We start from the raw sequence: 22,500 nt of genomic DNA on the forward strand, positions 1-22,500 counted from the left end.
TGCCTACTGCTGAACTTGATGTAGTAAATAAAGCTGCAAGGTTTCACACAGGATTGCCATGTAACTGAAAGCACACTAGGCAAGTACAAATCAGTGTTGCAGGGCTGTGACTCCTTCATAAACAGAAGCCAAACTGTGTCAGTTTTCAAATAAGAGAAAAGACTTGCTAAAAGCTTCAAGATGTTGAGAAGAATGTGCCCTACAATGCCAACTTACTGCAATAAACCTAGCTCAGTAACTAGACTGGGCTTCTTTGTGTCTCATGCTCTGAATGCAGTAAAAAGATCTCTGTGCCTCCTGCTACAGGGGAGGGAGTCTGAAGAGGACTGAAAACTGACAGCTCTGAAAAATAATAAAGCAACAAGTAGGGGCAGACATGGTGATTCTCAGGAAGAACTGATATGAAAGAGCCAGAGCTGCTAAACTCATTAGCATAGGTAAATCTGTTAAAAATGAAACTTTCATCAGACAATTTGGTTTCAACCCAAAACAGGCCAAAACTGACATTGCGGTGTGAAAACGTTTACCTTAGGAAAGTCAAAACACTGTTCTTAAATTCTGTCATTTATGGTTTAGCATGCTTTATTACAATATAGCCTAACCATCTGAAATCATCAGACGTAATCTAGGCATTGCAACTCCATCAAAACATTTGCGTACCCCCCTGAAAACTTCAAAAAATATATTTTGTGTTGGAAATCATCTCAATCAAATTAAAAAGTTTCAAGATAAAACATACTCTTAAGTGCTTGTTTTCATGAGACTGTGGGCGGTGATGTGTCCCCACGAAAGGAAAGAATGATTTTGGGGAATAAAAGCAAGGGCTGGATGGTCCAGGGGAAGGTGGGGCATGAGGAGCAGCTCTGAAGGAGCTTGGTCCATCTAACAACCTCAGCCTGCAGCTGAGCTGCCCAAAAGGAATCACTCACTTCAAGTTCTTGTGCTTCAGGGTTTTGCTCGGCTGGGAAACCTCCTGTGACCTTGTTGCAGCACGAGGATCAGTGCCCCATCACTCCCCATGGGACTCTGCTGTGGGTTCCCCTCAGCCTCAGCTCTGCAAGTTCACCCAGAGCTGCTACTGGGACACTTCATGCCACATCCAACCAAGATTAGAACAATTCTTTTCTCCTGCTTAGCTAGTAGAGAGGAGCAGGCTCCAGCTGAGATAATTTTCAACACCTTATATTCTACAACCCAGTGTGTAAATTCTGGCCTGCCTGGCCCACTCCCGCATCCCTCTTCCCTTCTACTCTCTATACCCTTCCAGAAAATTACAGTTTTTTAATTGGAAATCAGAAAGCTGGTTTAGTTTTTTCTCTATATTTTCTTAGAAATGCAAAAGCTGTCTAAAAATACTTTTAGAGTAAATTTTTGGGAAATAAAAAAAAGGAAAAAGAGAAGACAGCTTGTGTAACAAATGTGTGTCCCATTAACAACCAACAGCAGTTTAAAAAAAATATTAGCTTTACATTTTTCCATTGTTACTTTCTCTTTTCAAAATGTCTTCACTATGTACATCAGGTATATAAAGAAAGAGACCTTCCAACTGTTCATGAGCTTATGCAAAGGATATGGATGAAAAAAATCTATTCAGTGAAAAAATATAAATAGTAGAATGTACATTTCATATATATTTATTTCTAATGCATATTTTATTAGGATATTTCAATTATTTTTAAATACCAAACCAATTAGTCCCTACTCCAAAGAGAGCCTTGATCACAGTTTTCATTTTAAGATCATGTTTGAGTTCTAATATTTAAGCCAACCCAAGTCTGGAAGCAATAGAGCACTTGTGGAAAATGTGTATATATTTTATTTAGCTAAAGCCGCAGCACAGTTTTCCTTTTTCCATCATTATTAATATAAAAAGATTAGTACAAACAAAACAAAAAAAAAAAGAAAGAAAGAAATTTCACTCCTGCTTTCGTATTTCTTTAGATCTTAACCTGACATTAATGAGCAAATACACACTAGGATGATGATCACACTGTAGGATAAAGTGGCTCATATACTGTGTTGATAAGTTAAGATGAAAGAAATCCAGAACAAAGACACAACAGTATTGCAGAGATATGTTTAGATTCCAAAATATTTGTATCAGTCAAAGATAGAAACACCCAAGACAAAAAAAAACCCCAACTGATAAATAGAAACATCCACTTTTCCCCCACTTGACTGTATAATAAAGATCCTGTTTATTTTAAAGTGTTGCTCCATCACTTTGCCTGGCTGCCACATACAATACACAGATGCAGTATATACATATTTTCCATCTGATCTCTGATGCCTTTGCTCCCATTGAATATCAGTGCCAACCCTACACAAGCATTTGAGGATAGGATTTACATTACAGGAGACAAAGGAGATGCTCAAATGGGAACAGTGCTGGCATTGAAATCCTGACCCTGGTGATCTAAGACTGCAGTTAAGACCCTTGTGAGTAACATCTCTGACGCAATTCTTCCCAAATCTCAGAACAAAACATTACAGTTTACACTGGGATGGACTATAGCAGACAAGTTTACAGGAACCATGGCTGCAAAATCCAAAAATGCTACCTGAAAGGCACTTTACATGATCCAAACTATCCTTTAATTACACATGTGATGGCACATTTCTTCATGTATATTCTGCTGAGTAGTACCCTCTTTTCAATAGGACTCATATACCAACAACTTTTCCTCTTATATTTTGCTGCCAGATTAAGTTTTTTCCTATTCCCAGACCAATTGGCTTATTTACCTAAGACATCATGACACTTTATTCCATCACAACATGGCACTGTTCCCTCAAAGTGAGGTCAGTCATTAGATGTATCATTCTGAAATGTGAATATTAATGCCCAGAAGAGATGAACCATAAGCATCACAGATGGACAAGGAGGGATTAGACAGAAATTGGTAACAGGATTGATAACAATTCACAAGTATGTCAGGCACAATGACACATTGCCTTGATCGACAGGAACTACTATTCCCAAATTGTGCTTCCACAAGCACCTGCAATTCCCTCACCAGTCCAGATTCATAATAAACACTTTAAGACTGGTATTTCTGCTAATAGCATCAACCTGATGCCAAGCACAAGTCAAGAGGAAAACCACTTGCAAGGAATGGAAAAGCTGAAGGAAATGCAGAAGGCACAGTGGATGAATGCTGCAGCAGTCAACCACTTAAGAGAAAAGAGAAGGTTGTAATCCAAAAGAGAATTTAACAACAATAAAACATGATGTGATCAATTTAAGGAATGAATGCAGAACTTCACCAAACAGTTCATCATAAATGCTGGGTAATCAGGTATTTTATACATATATAATCTTGTTGTTGTTTAACAACATTTTAATTGCATCTAAAAGCTGCAACTGTTTAAAAGTGCTGCCCAACAACCCCAGTCAGAGTCAGGCACTGTAGGTAAAGGCACATTCAGGTAAAAATTAAAACACCTCACACATGGATACTTTTTGTCTCAGTGAGTGGAAAAAGTCATTTACCTAGGACAGTAAATAAATGTGAAATATATCAACCCCACTGACTCTCTTCTTATCCAGTAAGTCCTTTTTTGTCAAAACCAACTGCCTAATGACATTATCTTGTAATTTTACAGCTACTTGTTTTGGTGGTGGGCAAAGAACACAAGTGGTTACTCTTCATCATTCATGAAAAAATTTGCATTGAGAATAATTTAAGAGTTGCCTCTTAGAGTTTCTTCTGCTAAAGATAGGTACGTATGGTACTTCACGGAAATAGTCATGCTAGATCTAAATTAGGAAAAATTAGTACAGATAAAACACAAGGTTAACACAGCTTTATTTCCTTCACTACACAAGATAAACCAGGTACTTCTGCCTAATATATTCTGTGCCTGACAAACTTCTGTAAAACTGAGCTAATTTTTGCTCTGAAGGATGCAAACTGAAATTATTTTACAAAAAAATAAAAGCCTAGAGTCTTCCTCCTTATTGATTAATGCTAGTTTTATCAATTTACTTGTTAACACAACACAAGAATTTGCGTCTTCATTCAGTTGGTTTAAATTGTTTGTATGTGTTTTCAGGAGATGTACATCTCTGCCATCCTGCTCTAAAGCCAGTCCTGGCTCCAGCAGTCAAGGCCCACAGACCTAAGAATGACCTTCTGAACCAGGTTCTGAACATTCCAGCTTCTTCCTGTCAACTTGAATTCCATAAGTAATCTTAGATGGGTGAATTGTGTCATGAAAATGGGAGCTTCTTCATTTGTTGTGTTTTAAAAGCTGTGTAATTCTTGCCCTGCCTCTAATTGCTTTATATTAAATATTCACAAGAAATACATGGGGAATTTGCATATACTTCATAGTAACTATTCCTTTTGTTCTAAAGACAAAATTGCTATTTGCTTGGCTATTTTTTCCCCCTTAATGAGAAATTGCAACCTGACTTGGATGCAGCAGCTACAATCCCTCACCTCGTGAATCTCCTACTGCACAACACTTCTGACTGTGCCTCTTCCCCACCAGAATCTGACTTGGGCAGCCAAGCTCTCCAGGAAAAGGGTTCAACAGAAATTGTAGCTGGAGCAACAAGAAAAAACATCAAATGGTAAAGCAGAAGAGCCATAAATTCATCTTGGAAAGATCTCCCCCTCATCTCTATACAGACAGTTTGAGAGAAAGGAAGGTGAAGAATGGAAGCTTTCAAGAACAACCCATCCAGGATAGATGATAAAATCTGCATGCTACCCTGAGGAAATGGGGTACAAAGTTCAGTCCTATGTTTGTATTTCTAAAGAGCGTAAAATATCAAATATCCCTCTTGAAGAATAATTCTCTTTCTAGTCTCTTACACATTGTTGTGTAACTACACAATAAATATTATCCTGCTCACATGCTTCTGTTTACTTAGTATACATTACATTTGATGCTATCTGGCAGCATAAGTTTTAGTTCTGTCATTTTAAAATATTAATAGTTGTCAATCAAAATAGAAAGTGCATAATAAAAATGTTCTAGAAACTAATAACCCTATATTTCTACACCATCAGCTTGGAGCTAAGCATTGCTAAAAATGAGATTAATTATATGTTTGCAAAAGCCCAATACAATCAGACAGTCCTCTAAACAACATCCTCCTGGAAATGAACACAGACTAGATACATAATCGTATCTATAGTGTGTATATATTAGTCAATACATGCAGCACTAAATTAATAGCATTATTTTCATTTGGGCCAGTCTTTAAAATCCTCACAATCTGCCCAGTGACAGTGTTAGGTGGAGGATGAGAGCAAATGGCATGGTCAATACCAAAGTAATTTATGGAGATTTTCTGCAAATATTTGGAAGCCTGGAAGCAACAAGGAGATACACACAGGACAGGTCCCTGAAGTTATGACCAACATATCATGGAAAGCTGATCCATTTAAGATAGAGGGTCAGAAAAATATCCTTTGAGTTATGTCTGTCAAACTTTAGTGGGAACTTCACTGCTTGGGACATTTAAACCTTCTCTGGACAAAGTATCAGCAAGTACCCTGTAGGGAACAATCCTGTAATGTCAAGAAGATGGACTAGATCTACAACAAGAATTTTGCTGCTCCATTTTTTATTACTCTAATCCATCACCCTTGCTGAGGTGAAGTTTTATGCAGACCTTTAAAATTATGACCATTTGAAAATTATGTCTGTGTCTGTATAATATATACACCCATATGGATGTAAGGTCCGGCTTTTAAAAACTCCAAGTAGAAAAACATATTTTGCTCCTAATTTGCCCATGCTATAGCTATAACTATGCAATAATCTGGCAAATACAGATAGAAATCTCCAATTATGGTTGTGAGAACACACAATTTACAGGCATGATTGTGACATGTGAATTTCCAACTTAGGCATGAAGGAATTTAAATATGTGTGCTGTGAACAAGATAGTAGTATTGGTCTGTGATATGGTTATGCCACAAAATGAGGATCAGACTCTGAGCTTTGCCCCGGAATTGAAAATCAGAAATCCTGCAAGGTACACAATCTGATGTCGAGGCTTACAAAAGAAGCTATGGAGAAGTCCATAAGGAGCTCTAAAGAAGATAATTTTTATCAAGGATTCTCAAAGAAAAAGTGAAATAGTTTGCTTGACCTCCTTCTGCCCAAGCCACTGTGATCCTTCTGATATTTCTTTGCACCCCACTTTTTCAGAGAAACTAGAACTTCCCATCACTCTTTTTAAAACCTGAAGGCCACTGAGAATTTTGTACTGAAAAAATATTAACATTTAAGAGTCACTCCAAGCAATGGGCTGTAGAAAACACCTCTGTTCCCAGGCACAGGGTGAGGAACCCTCTAGGAATAAGCAAAGTGTGTTGCAGGAGAGGTTAAAGGCTTCACTTCGCCCACACATGTTTACTGTCATTTCTGTGATTTCAGAGTGGACGTCCTCTTACTGACTAAGGCAGTAGGCAATCACCCCTATATGAGCACCATCATCTCCATACTTCCGTAAGGAAGAAAAACAGTAAGAGAATATGGAGGAGGAAAAGGTATTTTCCTTTTAATCTTTTAGACTGCAATAGCTATAATTGGCTTTTCTGTCTAGCTGGGCTCTAGTTTGTCACAGTATTACAGTGAGCAACAGCAGCCTGCACTCATTTTTATACACAAATCCTAATGACTTCAATTGCTGCTAAGGATTCAGAATGGTGGCAGGATATGGTCATTCACCATAAAGGCCCTAAAGCCTTCATAATTACTGAGTATACAGAATATTTATTATAGAGACTGCACTAGGCCTCTTTTGTGGGCTGCCCTGGGCCTGTTCTCTGAGCCACATCAAGCAAGAAGTTTAAATGAAACTGCTCCCAAGTTTCTGAAATGGTTTAATAAAACATATACTGTCTGTAATATTCAGTTTATAGTAGAAAACTATTGCCCCTTGGTTTGAAAAATGACCTCTAGTTGGCAATTTTACTCTCAGCTTCATAGATTATAGTCCGTTGTTGGTCATTTTCTCAATCCACAGGGCAATACTTTTCCATAACAAGCTCAAACTGCAATCAGTATTTGTAGGCTGTTACACAAGTTGAGTATAATATGTCTCAACACATTCTATTATATGACTAAACAAAAGAAATAACAACCTGGTGACACAGACATATGGAGAAAAGCAGAGCTATTCTTCTAATACAGAGATAGCAGAAAAACATATTTCTTTGTATTGTGCTAATTTGTATTAAATTTCGTGTCTTCAATACACAATAATCTCTAATTTGGTTTTTTCATTAATAGTGTTTTCGTTTGTGTTGTCTAATGTCTTTTCTTATTTTAATGTAAAGCGACAAATACTAAATTCTATTAGTATCTGATTTTAGAAATGACAAATAATGACAGATAACCTAGCATTGTAAAATCACGTGAAAATGTATTCACATAGATATGTAAAAGATCATTTGCTCTTGGGCTCACAAAGCACACATTCGTAATCTTATGGGTTTGATGTTAGGAAGTTCCAATACAGTGCAATAGACAAGATGCAGCTATTGTTTCTGCACCCAGCTCCAGCACTTAAATATAATTGAAATACCACATTTTGGGGAAACAGCTCCCATATTAGATAACCAAAGAGATAAATTGCATCGAGAAGTCTCTGACCAGGAACTGAGGGAGATCTGGTGTCTGTTCCAAGACATGCTCTGGACAGCCCCTGCCAGTGACTGCTGTTCAGAAAATCACCCACCTTCCCAAAGCACAGGCACTCGGAGCTGCAGGGCTGATACAACTTACCTGGCTGGAGTGTGGTGAGATTTAGTTCTTTAATCAATAGGTGACCAATGCTCTTGTAGACCTTTTGCTGCAAACACAAAACATTCATAGTTACAAGCCTAATATTCATTCCAATCGGTAAATAAAACTCTGTGGTTAGAATGTGATACCCACCCACGCTCAGACACAGAGACAACAACTTCCTAAGGTGAGGCCAGAGCACTCAGGCAAAGAGGACATTTTGCCACTCTTCTTCTAGGAATCATGAGTTTTATATCCATTAAAAAATTCACCAGATTACTGGAGATCTGTGCTGGGGCAGAAGGGAGAACCTTGGCCAGGATAAGACCCGTATGACAGAAAGGTTCATTGTAGGTCTCTATGAGTTGCTTCTGAATCTATAAGAATCTACATCACTGCATTTTGGGATATTAAAGGGACAGATGATTTCTTTTTTCTTAATTTCCCACTATGTTCCTATATTGTTGCTCAATCATAGCTTCACCAGCATTCTCGAGATGGAATTTAAGTTGCCTGGATTGGATTCATTTAAACATATAGAAACTTCATGCAGAAGCTTTAATATATTTGAGCTAAGAATGTATTTGAACAATTACAGAAGATGGCTCTTTATCTTACAAGTCTTCAAGGAATTTATATGTTTAACACCTTAATAGTGTTTTCTGCATCAGATTTTGTTTTTATGATTTTAGAACAAAGGTTTTCCAATACAGAGAAAAAACAGGCTTTTTTTCTTTCCCCAACATTTTTCATTTTAGGCTAATAAAAGTGACACATATGTGCCATAATGTAATGGATTAATTAAGGAATATGATGTTTATCCTAGGTCCTGAGTTGTACATCTTCATAACTCACTCATAAAAATTAATGTATTATACCACGCTCCAGAATGATATATCTTTTTTTTACCATACCTGTTGAGAATAAATTGTTTTAAATTGGATTATCTTGATTTCCAGTGAAAAAATGTAAGAATTCCATTGTTATTTTAAGAATTTACACTGCTGTATATAAGAAAGCATAATCTTCTCACTGTGCTTTTGAACTGTCATGTTACTTCCACTGTTACAAAATCATAATTGCTGCTGCCACACCTAAAATCAAATACAGTGCATATTGTATTTCCTTATATATTGCATTTCCTATCTTAATCACAAAACTATATACAGTATGTTTTTGGCCAATTCTTTTATTACTGACTGCTTCTGCATAGAAGTAACACACAATTATGCATGCAAGGACTCATAAAATCCTCATTTCTAAAATCAACAGATGAAAAATCCCTAAATAATAATGTACAGATGTTTCATATTCAAATGAGCTGTTGGCATGTAATGCTGCCAATCATGCCAATGCACACAAAAAAACTGGTGAATTTCAAGGTACTCAGCATTTGCAATATATTTTTAATTTTTTTTTTTTATCAAAAGACCATTTTAGGAAGATGGAAATGACAACTGTTCAATAAATATATAATGATATATTTCTGATGTTCTCTTGAAATTTCCATGAGTAGTCAACTATGCTATATTTTTCCATTTTTCCTATTCCTTTTGCCTCAAGAAAGTTGATTTTTCAGTCCTTAAACTGCACTGCCTCACTAAAAGTAAATTATCTGCACGTTATCTGCAGAGTAATCCTCTTCTTGAATACAAGACAGAACATCAGAGTTTCTAATCCTTCACAGATAGAGTAATTCACATCCACTGTACGTTTTACTGTAAAGACAGAGTAATACAATATGTTTGATAAATCATGTATGTGTCTGTGTACAAAGAAAAAGGTTTATCTCCTCTCCTACAAGATGCATCCGTATTAAAGCACACACACACACTCCCCATGGTGGCACTGCAACAATCTTTAGAAGTTCTATAATAGAGACATCTAAGTTTAAAAAATGAAGCAGCTCACAGGTCAAACAAGTTCCTGATGAGAAGTGCTTAACCAGAAGTATTATTCCACTGCCTGTAAGTTTTCATCCATACATCAAACCCTAGAGTCTATTGATTAAATAAAACTGATCTTTTTCTTTTTTATTTCAAAGCAAAAGAGAATTAAATCATCCCAATTGTTTTCCCTTTGTTTGGAGCTATCACATTTTGCACACTGGCCATGCATCCTGCTTATAATTACAGCATCCTTAAGGAGAGCTTATTCTACAATGACTGATCACAGGTTTCTTGCCTTTTGCTCTAAATCTTCTGCTCCTGGTCATAATCAATGGCACTTGATGGCCCAATATTCTGATCCAACGTGGCAAGCCATATGATCCAAGATCTACTTAGAATCAATAAATTCATTTGCTTCGGGAAATTTGGGATCAGGACGACTTTAAGTATATGTAAATAGAAGAATTTACAGCAATTATGCTGGCACATCTTTCCTTTCTCATACCTCTTTTTCAACTGCATAATTAGCTACGTCATGCCTTAATTTTGCTTGCAATCCTACATAAAGGAATCCAGGCCAGACAGCCCTTGCAAAGCCCTACCAAAGTCAAGGTCTGCTGGCTGAGAGAACAGAGGGTCTCTTTCAGCAAAACACATCAAAACACTGCAAATCTTTGTATTGCTGAGCCCCACATGGCATTGTGTGGGCTCTGAAGATGCCATCGAATGCCAACATAGCATGAACATGCAACAGACTACTTTAAAGGGCACCAACAGGCGCATACAAAAATCTTATTGGAGTCGAGTTTGCCTTTCTTTTTCCCTTGTGCAAAGATGTCCAAGTTTGGTTAATAGTGCCCTTGGGCTCCTGTGTCTCCAAGTCAGTCTCCAGCCTGGTTCCAGTGCACCTGTACAGTGCAAATTATGCTCTGACACTCAGCTCACAGCTTAACACGGCCAGGAATCCCTGCCTAGAGGATGTGGTTTCCATTCTGGAAGGTAATCACTGCTAGGCTGAAAGGGAGCACCCAAGTTCACTTCTGTGCTTCACCCTACACTCACAGATGAAAGGACACACACTAATCTTAGTTCTGCTACTGTCTATACACATTGTTTAGTAATTGCATAAAGTATTCTGAATATTTTTATAAAGACCAAGAACTCTAATGTGCTTTGAATCTTCATTAAATTAGCATGGCAGACTAGGGTACATGTATAACTAGCAATAAAATATATTAAAAATTATCTATTCCCTGCTACTTATTTCACTGCAATGGAGTTACAAAACTGCAGAGTGATGAGTAAATACAGACAACTGTACTAGTTTAGAAGGCTGCAGGTTGGACACACCTTTCAGCCCTTTAGTCTTTTTCCACTGGAAATCAGTAGTTCAGCACCAGCAGAGCAGAGATGAGGACCTTGTTTCTGCTAAGCAGTACTAATTACTGCCCATAGTGATATTCAGAGGAGGATGAATCGAGTCACAGGGGTAAGAAAACTGTTTGCTTACAATGTGGCTGTCACCAGTGAAGATGAGTTTGTAACACCCTCTAAGCATCAAAATGACACACAAAAGATACATTTAAAAAAATAAACCAAACAGATAGTCTTGCAAAATATATCAATGCAGTTCTTCAAACTGAAAAAGCAGAAGTCAGAAGATCAAGAGCTCACAGTTAGGATTTTCCTATTAGATAAAGAACATAAGGATTCTCCTGAAGTCTTTGATTGATATATGATCTTTTCTTTCTTTTCAGGCAGAACAGCTGTCCAGTGAACTAGAAGAAATAGCCCTGAAGACAGCTTTGTGTCTGATATGACTTTGAGAGGGAAAATTATTCCAATGATAAATGCTTTACATGGAACATCTAATAAGATAAAATAATAATGTCACCCATAAAAGAATTTTTCTTTCTATTTGAGTAAGCAATCCCTATTATCATCTGTGGGGCAGGGGTGTTGCTGTGTCTGAGACCAAAGAGAAAAGGTATTTCCCTCAAAATTGAATTTGGAATTAACTTAACCAAAAAGAGGCAATAGAGAAGAGAAGGGCAACAGGGAAAATGCAGAGGGAAGATCAGAATTTTCTGAACATTGCCAGGATGCAGTGACCTGGGATGTACTGTAACTCCTTTCATTCTTCTCAGTAAGGAGATCTTTAAGGTGGAACATGGGTGCTTTGCTGGCTGATATCTGTCACAGTGACTGCGTGCAGAAAGAGTTTGACTATGCTCAAAAAATCCCAAAGCAATAACAACCAACACAAACCTTCTCAGCAGAAGAAGGTACAAATTTGTGTAAATTTATTCAACCTAATGGAATTATGTAAATTACACAAATGGAGAACTACAGCCACTGTGAGAATTGATTGAAGTTATGTCCAGATGAGAGATAGCTTTGACTGAGGCCTTTCTGGAGCATGCTCTAGAGCTGTGTTTTGGCAGTATGGTGAGGGGCTAAGAAAAGAGCCTTAGAGAATGAACAGCCACAATGCTCAGATGAAATTTGTACAACTTTGGCATTTTCAAACGCGTCTCATTGTGACACTTCAATGGATGGATGAGCACTGATGGATGCTGTCATACAGAGACAGCAAAGGGAAGAGTAATCACAGCTGTATTTTCCTCAAGAAACCAAATCCAGTGTAGCACCAGCCACAGCCAGGAGTACATCCATGGTTCAGCCAGCTGCCCTCCAGAGCCTTGGTGAGTCTGTCACAGACTCTGTGTCCCCTTAATTGGCAGAGACTAAACAAAGGCCTGTACACATCTGCTACAGGACAGAATAGCTCATGGCTTAGAAACACCTCAGAGAAGAGCATGATAAACCTTCCACCCATCCTCTTTGTCTTTCAACATGATGGAGCTGTCCTCAGCAACACTCTTCCAACTTTCACTCTTCTCCAAACCAAGCCCTTCTTTCTCTGCCAAAGCCTTCCTGTGTCGCCCATCGAGAGTGAATGATTATTTTAGCACTGAGAAACTAGAGACACGTACATGTTCTCATGTACCTTTGCACAGCTAGAAATCATTTCTTTCCCTTCCCTTGCATAACTTGAATGCCCTTCCTCCCCTACCCAAAACATTCTCCTTTATCCCTGTCTCCAGAGTCCTCCCTCTCCCTCCACATAAGGGGCCATTAATCTGTTCCTCTGTGTGTTCCCAGCAGCTGCTGACATCCTCCTGCTCCTCCACCACCTCACCTGCCCCCTCCCCTCCATTACTGAGTGCCAGCCCCTGCTCTCACGCAGATTTGAGATCCACACTTTGCAGAAATCCTGCTCCATGGGATTCCGACAACAGAAGAACAGAAGATAAGAACATAAAAGCACCCTCAATGTGGTGTCCCATCAGGAAGCCAACTAAATCTGATAGACACTGTCCTCTCTGACCCATAAGCAGGAAAGGACTGAGAATTTAGACAACAGCAGTTCAGAAAACAACTCTATATGGTCTATGATCAGCCAGCACCACCTAACAAATACCATTTGCCTAAGTCTTTACTTTTGAGGCAAATACCATTTGGAAAAAATAAAATAACTTCCACACATATACATTGAATATATATTTATGTTTCCCCTCACTCTCCCTCACTTTTAGTTTGCAGTGACAATCAGCAATTATTTTACAGAGAAAGACTCTAACATGCTTATGGGATGCCTTTAGTAATAAGATAATTATTTGTAACTCCATAAAGAATTATAATTTTTAATTTAAAAAGAAATCAAATAAAAACAGCTTTCATCTTCCCTACCATGTGAAGAAAACATTCTCTGCCTACAACTCAAATTATCATTCTCTCCTTTGTGCAAAATGAATTGACCCAGAAAACTAAAAGGGTAAGAACCCATATTTGCTGGGCTTATTCAGCAGCCAAAAGTTCATGAAAAACACTGTTGTGTATCACATAGCAACCACTTGATGCCTATTGTTAAAATACAGTAGTTATTCAAAAAGTAAAATCTTGCATTCTCAAATAAGAAGCCAGACTGCAATGTGTGTTTACTGTTTTGGGGAAATAGTCATCTTGCCTTTTTCTTTTTTTCCATAGTCTTGGCATATTTGGTCAGCTATGAAATGTGCAGCTACCCACAGGAAAGAAAAGGAACACAGGAATTTTCCTCTAGTGTTGAGCTCACAGGACAATGTCCATTCAAAGCAACATTTGGGATCTCTATTAAGAGCATTAAGATGTGCTCTATTTTTATCCAGCCACACTTGCAGTAAAAAACTAATATTCCAAGGAAAGGGCATGAGGGAGAAAGGGAGAGAAGCTTCTGCTTTCTGACTGTTAGAGTTGCACAGTCATCTGTTCTTAAGCAAGCTGCTCCTGGAAAGTCCTCTACATGTGCACAGGTGTCCACACTGCTACTGCACATTTGCACCTCCTCCCAGCACGGCTACCTGGTACTACAGCTGGGCAGAGGTATAAATTTCACAGACAACTCCCTCTACCTTTTCTCGAGTTCTTCTGTGGTAGAATATGCTGTAAAAAGTGAAATAAATGTAACATTTATACAGAAGGAAATTCAGATGTAGAGTCAGAAAAAAAAGATTAACAGTCTCTGATAAATGGAGCTTGTATTACTCTAAAATAGTTGAAAAGCAGTGGCAGATCACTTGAGTTACTCTGACTTGCCAGATTTCCACAAGAGCTGAGAGTCATCCCTGTTTGTCACAACTGCATCAGACTGTCTATTTAAATTATCAAAGCAAAAGCAGAAGGGTTCTGCTGAAACAACTGCTGGAGAAGATGAAGGAAAGAATAAGAAAGACATAAACTTCCTTCTAGGTTTTATTATTATTATTAAATTATTATTACTTGTGCTGTTACACAAACAGTGCACCTTAGAACTTCAAGATGACACTTTTCATACCAGAAGGGAATGGCAGACTTGCTTAGCATAACTTTGAGGTATTTCATCAAGCCTTTGTGCAAACAGGTGTGCCAAATTTTTGTTAGTGGTTAAGACGCTTGTTGAGATTATCTCCTTATCTTTTGAGCAGTTAAAATAAGACAGTGGCAGAAAGTAGATTAAAAGGGAGAAAATGTATGAACATTGATTTTTGCCAAGAACCTCACTTTGAGCCCAGCTGTATCCAGGTATTTGTGTGCTGTTTCTACAGTCTCTGAAAAGAAAAGTGAGGGGTAAGCAGCAAAACCCACATGAATGCATGAAGCTGCAGAGGAAAAGTGTGAGAATGAATTGGGTACTCAGGATCAACAAGATGGGCTCTAGGATTTGAGAGAAGGATCTGGCTGTTACCAATACAAGATGAAAAGCATGGATGAATGAAGCTTCAGCTCACCTGCTGCAAGTGTTTGTGCTTGCTGAAAAATAAACTTCTTTACTGGGGGTCAGCACAGATGCAAAAATCAACTTAACATCTCAGCTGGCTTACAAAGCAGAAGTATATATACAATTATTCCCATCAAATGCAGATCAGGGTGTACTTTCAGGAAATGATTACTAAAGAAATGGTTTGGCCACTGGTCAGTGACCTGGCCAGAACAGGTTGTGCTAATGAAACATGGTTGTGGAAGAGCTGTAGTCTTCTCTCATGTAGCTTTTCAGTAACATATAGCATAACTTCATGAAACAAAACCCAAGCTATTAAATACAGTGCACAACCAAAAATTAAGAAATCTTTCCCCCTAAACAATGAAAGATATATACTGAAGAATAATGAAGAACTTGTCTAGCACAACTCAAACTTTCCTCTGAAAATGTATGCTTGTCTCAGAAGCAGATTCCCAGCACAGGGACTGGTAATTTATGATCCACCAAAATACTCTGTTGAACAAAAAAGTAATACCTACACCATGCCTATGCAAATCACTAAGAATAAGTGACTCCAAGGACCAGTAAGAACAAAGCCCAAAACCCCTATCAAACATTATCTGAGGTTTGAAAAAGTCAAGACAAAGTGTAATTTTTTTTTAAACGGGGATAAATTGGGATTTCTGTAACAATTGACTCATTTTGCCTGCTTTTATCTAAGGATCTCAAAGAGCACTCCAAGTGTTAATTAAATTACAAAGCATTTTTGAGACAGGTAAATGGTATTATGTCCACTAGGGAACAGAGAGAACATTTATGTTTCATTACTAAAGTCACACAGTAATCCAGTGGCTAGTAATACAACCCAAGAACTTCCAGTTGCCACATCTACTCATTGACTTGATGCCTTCACAAGAGATAAAATTAGCCTTAAAAGCCAAAAAATACTTTTCCTCTTGTGCCTTTCTATCTTTCAAGACTAGGCCAAGATTCTTTATTTTATTCTTCTTCCTCTACTTACTGGGAGGCCTTTCTTTCAGAGTCACACAAAAGAAGCCACTTCCTAACCTACCCAAGTGTGTTAAGGATCACAGTACAGCAACACAGGCAGGAGCTCAAACAAGGGCAGTGAACTGTAATGGGGCTCTTTAACAGTTTGTGCAGCTGCATCGGGGTCCTCTTCTCCCCCTCTAACCATTCCTACTCCAGAGATATGAGTAGGTGACACATCAGGGCCTCTGTCCCATCAGAATAAAGACAGACAGATGTGCAAATGAAATAATCCTTGGCTGGCCGATTCACTGACTATACCAATGAAAGAGACATAAAACAACGCTGAGGAACCTGGTGCCCCCAGCACTTCATACATGAATCTCTCACTGAACAGAACAATATCAAAAAACAGCCAACCAGACCCTGAAAATGCTTTAGACCATGGAAGTCTATTCTGCAGTCTACTACATCTATTTTGAGTTGCATGTGGAAAAATGAGGGAGAAACCTTTCACTGACCATTTCAGCTTGGCCCTGACTGGTAAAACAGTAGTAAGGTATAATGCAATCTGCATAACACACAGTTCAACCTAAGGCATCTCTAATTCAAAGGTGGTACAACTCTGTTAGAGCTTTAAATAAATATATTTCCATTAGTAAATTAATTTTGGAGAGTAAAAGGCTTTTCTATTTTGTACATAACTCTTTATTACTAAAAACAGGGAAGCATCTTTTGGAACTTTCTTTAAGCCTTTTGAATACAATGCTAAAACAAGATTTCAGGCTTTATTTTCCCCTTCATTTCTTGTTATGTCAGGAAGAATCAGCTACATGGAAGAGATGAGAATGTCTTTGATTTAAATGACCAAGACTTAAGATTGTCTTTACTGTGGCAGAAAATAAAGCTGCTGCATATATTTCCAGTGGCAGTATTATTGTTACATGGTATGACAATCATAATCTTTCTTTTCCTAAAAATATATCTAAAAAATCCACACAGTTTATATACTGCATTCAAAATATTTTTTCTTCGTTTACATTGATTGCATATTTCAAATCATGTTACAGCTGTATCGCTTAGCTTAAATCAAATAAGGAATCCACATAAATGCATACACACACTTTGCTTGTTTTTAGACATTCCCAGTATTGATAAGATTAAAATATTTTTCTCATTCATTATTTATTGTGATATGATGAAACAGTAAGAGTATGTATTTAACAAACATCACAAAGTAGAGTTAAAATGTGGACATGCCGTTTCATTTCGATTTTGCTGTGACAGTGTTAAGTATGTGTCTCCCTGACTGCAATAATGACATCTTGGGGTGATGAAGATTTAAGATGCTGTGCAAGGATGCCATGTTATCCCAACTCTTCAGCCACACTGATCAGGAGCATTATTAAACAGATGAACCCAAGACTGGACAGTCCTGTTGCAGAGGAGTGGGGGAATCAGCGCTCGATGCAAGAGCAGCACCAAACCCCTCCATGCACCCATCAGCGCCTAACTAGACTGACTGAAGGCAGTCACACACACTACTCCAACACTTCACAAGCACCAACGTTTTTTATTACCAAAAAATGTGCTCTCTGAACCATTTCTCTGCCCCTTGGGCGAATTGGCAGTACCTGGCAGCTGGAGGTGGGGTCAAGAAATGCTGTATCTAGGCAAAACTCAGGTATGGGTCAGATACATGTGGCTTTGGCTGTTGGGTGTATCTACCTTGGGTTGAAAACTACAGGCATGATCCCAGTTTCTACCTCACAGTTGGGCACCATTCTGCACATTTCTACTGGCAAAAAAAAAAAAAAAAGCAAGGAAGTGCCAAACAGCAAGGACCACAGCAAAACAACTGTAACCAAAACTGGTTCTGTTGGGCAGAGCAGAGAGCTTGCCTTCTGCAGATTGGGACATTATCTGGGTTAGAATATAGAAAAAGACATTTTAGCCCAAATACTTGTTCTTGCATACCGTAATCTAAATATACCTTCTACGATAAATACAGCAGAATAATCAGAAGGTACCGAGTGCTTAAAATGCACTCTTAACAAAGCAAAACAATGTAATGCATATCTTTCTTTACGTGTCAAACAATTTGCCTAACAAATCATAATAATGCAGAATGATATAAAATTCGCCCATCAAGCCCAAATGCATGCACAAGGATTACCATGGCAAAGAATTGTGAATTTCATTAAATATGTTAAAGCAAAAAAAAAAAAATTCCTCTTTGAAAAATAGTAATCCTGTCTTTCAACAAAAATATTATAGGAAGCTATGAATTTGGTAGATCTGAATAGGATGTTGGTACATGTTTTACTAAGGTAATATAATGGCACACTATTATTAGATCACATTAATCATTACTGTGCCAAAGGCACTGACAGCACCACTGAAAAGGATTGAAAGGGCTGGTAATGGATATAAATTACCCATTGTGTGATAAAAGGATTTTTACTAAGAAGGTAAGAATAAAACAGCAAATTTCTAATATAACTGTTGTGTAAAAACGAAAATAAAAGTAATCCAGTCAGTAATATCCACAAAATCAGAAAGTAAGCACTTTTGAAACAAGATAAAGTCACAATAAAAACTGTATACAATGTAAAATTAATTTTGTGCTGCATAATACTACTATCAATTTAAATAGTTTACATGATGACCTCTATGGTCAAGAGAAAGGTAAGCTTTGTTAATTAGAATTGAGTAGGAGCTTCTGCATGCGTATTTTAAGTTTGTGGGCTTGGAATTTTTTCTTTTTTTTTTTTTTTAACATGTAATGGCTTCATAACATCCCCCTGAAATTCAAGACATGTTGAGAGTTTTCTGTTTTGTGCATTAACATCACAACAAACAGCACATCCCTCAGATGGTTTTATTTGGATTCCAAATGCTATTACAAAACGAACCATGTCTTTGCTGAGCTATTTAACCATTTGATTGAAACCATTTGTATCACTAATTGTCCAGTCCTGTGCTCCTCCTTTACTCTGGCAAGTATTTCCTGATATTAGTGGGGATCAGTGGAGTGAATTGGTCAAACTACATCCTTATTTACAGCATTAAAAAATGCACATCTCTTCTCTGAAGCTGATGGAATTATTCTAGAATCAAGTCCCTGTAATTCTTTTCAAGTCAATTGTCTAGAATAAAATCCAGTAGCTCACATTCAATTAGTAAGTTTTAAAAATTGTGAGCCATACTCTTAAATGATATAAATTCGTAAGTACAGACATCAATCCTGAAAACACTTACGTCTCTACTTAACTTTACTCACGTGAGTAATTCCATTAGCATCAGTAATTCAATACCTGCTTATGCCTTTGCAGTACTGAAGCTTTAATATGCCTGGATATCCTCTCACATCAGCTATAAATCAGCACAACTCCTCTGAATCATTGAGTTTCTACTAATTCACAAGATCTAAAAAGGAATGGACAACCCAGTATAACAATTAAAATAAAGAAATAACATAAGAATTTGATTTGGGAGCAGAAGCTATCAGAAATTTTGATTTAAGGATCAATTATTGCATGTGGAATGTGGAATAAATTATTGGCTATTTCCTAGGAAGCTAGACTTTTATTTCAAACTGAGGGCCAAATAACCCAATTTTGATTTCACACCTATTTCCACACCAATCTGATTTCTCAGACTTTACAGGAGGTTTTCTACTGCACTGGAATAGCTCAGAGGAAAATCACATATACAATGTAGTACACCCATCCACCCACTGATTTTCATGGGTGTTCTTCTCATGCTAATATACGACAGAATATGGTTTTAATAATATGCATGAGATGTTCTATTGAACTTACAGGAGGAAAAAAAAACCAAAAAATGATAAAATTAATTTAATCAGGAGTGTCATGGGTTTTTTTTAAATCAGCAGTCTGATGATAAAGTAATAAATGATGATTCATCCCCAACACAATTATTACATATCAACTGCATAAAGATGAATGCTCATGATTTTACCAAGCAGAATTTTTTCTTGAAAAAAAATCTATTTGTAGCTCACTACAACCTGAAAGAACTACAACAAAAAGTTTTGCAAGACATAGACATAATATTTTTGAAGACATAAATAAACACAAGAACTGATTTAAAAATCTAATTTAGGTACCTCATTTATTTTTATTTTTAAGATGGAAAAACAAAGTTAGACTCAGATCCGTAAGCAGAAGAAAACGTTATGAGAGCAATATAAGTATTCTTACCAGTTATTCTTAAGCCAATGAATCTGTTCCCTGGATGAGGAAATTCTTAAAAGACACAGGATAGGTACTGAAGGTCACAACTGGAAAAATAAAACCTGTGAGAAATTTAATATGTCAAAACTCAGTGTTTGAATCAGTCATTTACATTAAAATATTACAATGCCACCTCAAGCAGGCAATCTACAGGACAGCAGACAGCATTAAGAATTGAAATATTAATGGGATTAACACATTTTATTTTTTAGTTTTAGTAATGTACATGTGCAGTGGTCATTTCATATTTGGAACTGAAAACTTCTTTCAGTTCTGGATTGTTTTGAGAGGGAAAACCTCCTCTCAAGATAATGATGAGGAACAGAATGAAATTATTCTGATCCTTTCCCCTAGACAGTACAGCAAAAGAGGACAAAACAGGATAAAACAAAAGTTGCATAGCATACTCCAGAAACCCAGTTATTCTCTTTGACATTGATATTCTAATCTTTCAAACTGAGTAAAAAGAGAACAGCTACTAATTGTATTTTTAGGTTTTTTTTAATTCCATTTTATAACAGAAATAAGTCCTTTATAGATGATCTCATCTAATAAACCCTACTTAAAACAGATAAGATCCAGCAGTAAAAGCCAAGCAGAATACTTCCAAGATATTTGTCAGTAGTGAATTTAGGGCCATTACATTAGTAAGCAAAATAGAGACAAAAACAAAGGGCGTTCTTCAAGCAAAATAAAGTTCAGTCTACTGAAGCTATAATCTGAAGAATTTATGACTGAGAATTCTAACTATGTTTACTCCTATGAATGTCTAACAAATAAAATTAAAGGTCACTTCCAAATAATACACTTTGTACATCTACATCAACCAAACCCTTTCATGCAGCAGGCTCTGAAACCACAGTTCAAGTATCACAGCCTCAGAGCTTCACCTTAGCAGCACTGACTGCCCAGAGCAGCCCTGACTGCTCTGAGGGCTGCAGTGGCAGGCTGTGGTGGTCACTGTGGACAGAACTGTAACCTTCATTTCTGGGGGAAATCATCAGGAGCTGGGCCATTGGACTGCATTTGGTTTAAATCAATCGGCACCGACAGGACCACACTGCTGCTCAACGCTATTTGCTGGCTTGAAGGGTAAACAACAATTTTGAGGGCTCCTCTTGATGATGAAAACAGTACGAAATAATTCTGAAAACAGAAGTTTGCTACTAAGCAGCACAGCCCGCCCTTAGTGCAATACTGAGACAACACTTCTCTTGTGTCCTCTAAGGTCTGTGCAGTCTCCACCTTGTCAGGATTACCCCAGTGCATTGGCAGTGCCCCACTCTGTCCAACCACCTCCTCATTCCCCTTTGCTTCCCACCACACCAACCATGGCATACTCATTGCCACTGTGATGGCTCACTGTAAGGCTTCCCAAATCCTGCTGCTTCCCTCCTTGCTTGCAAACTGAGCCAGGCTTTGCCCGTGTTTCAAAACCTTTTCCAAGTGATAATTCTGCCATACAACTTTTCTGACACAAGACAATTACTCCAATTAAAGCTTCAAGCCCCTTCTTTAACACTCACATTTCCACAGCAAACCACCAGCTATCCTGCAGTAATCACCTGCTTTGCCATCCCCATTGTTCCTCATACCTAGGAAGACAATTCTTCCCTGCTCTCCCTCATGCCCAGCTTTCGTTTACCTGCCAGTTATCTCTGGGTTTATATTTGAATTATAAGCCCTGAACAGCAAAGCCTGTCCTCTCATGAGACACTTTCCTATTGAGGTGAATGGGTGGTGAGCAGGTAGGAGGCATTACTCCAACCCAGCACCCCATATCAATGGGTAAACCCAGCTACATGAGAAGAAAACTATGAGACAGGCCAGAGAAGTACCTACAATGTGCTAGGGAGAATAAAAAACATTTTGTAACTGGGTAAAGGAAACTTCTGTCATCAGATTTGGTCTTCCTAAACATGAAATTTTGTCTAGATAGGATTCAGATCCCATTTATGAAGGCCCATAACACTTTAGAATTTAAATAAGTGAATTTCAGTTACTATATTTGAACACATAAGAACAGCAAATTCCTGGACTGCTGCAGATAAACATAGGTCCCATCCAACATTTTCAGTTGCACAGTATCTAAAAACAGTGACAGCTTGTTTGTCTCGAATTTCTGCTCTTGTTGATGTCTTAAAATCTTGAAGATATACCTTTCTAGTGTTTACTTGCAGCTCATTCAATGTAAAAGCCAAGAAACAGAAACAAAGATAATAAACTGTTAGGTTTCTAAAAGATGTTATCTCACTAAACAGGTTCTTAGTACTCCTACACCAACATCACAGAGCACATTTTTGCTATGCTATTACAAGGCTACTTGTGT

At 37.6% G+C, this 22,500-nt stretch overlaps 1 protein-coding gene across 41 annotated transcripts in view; it reads right to left on the bottom strand.

Moving 5' to 3' along the window:
- Window positions 1–22,500, bottom strand: part of ZNF536 (zinc finger protein 536) — a 361,403-nt gene that overhangs the window by 269,685 nt on the left and 69,218 nt on the right. For 22 of the 41 annotated variants that reach the window (XM_021540651.4, XM_085589481.1, XM_021540605.4 and 19 more), the window contains 2 exons: window positions 20,139–20,233; window positions 7,753–7,819 (listed from right to left, as the gene is read on the bottom strand). The exons of 1 other annotated variant lie outside the window; for it this stretch is intronic. The gene's annotated coding sequence lies outside the window, so the exon portion shown is untranslated. Of the gene's footprint in view, window positions 1–4,445; window positions 7,713–7,752; window positions 7,820–17,640; window positions 17,711–19,229; window positions 19,342–20,138; window positions 20,234–22,500 lie in introns of those variants that run through there. 18 more of the 41 variants (XM_085589487.1, XM_085589491.1, XM_085589493.1 and 15 more) reach the window with 7 other exon arrangements.

This window comes from Lonchura striata, chromosome 11 (genome assembly GCF_050655825.1).
Source record: "Lonchura striata isolate lonStrDom1 chromosome 11, ASM5065582v1, whole genome shotgun sequence".
NCBI lineage: Eukaryota > Metazoa > Chordata > Aves > Passeriformes > Estrildidae > Lonchura > Lonchura striata.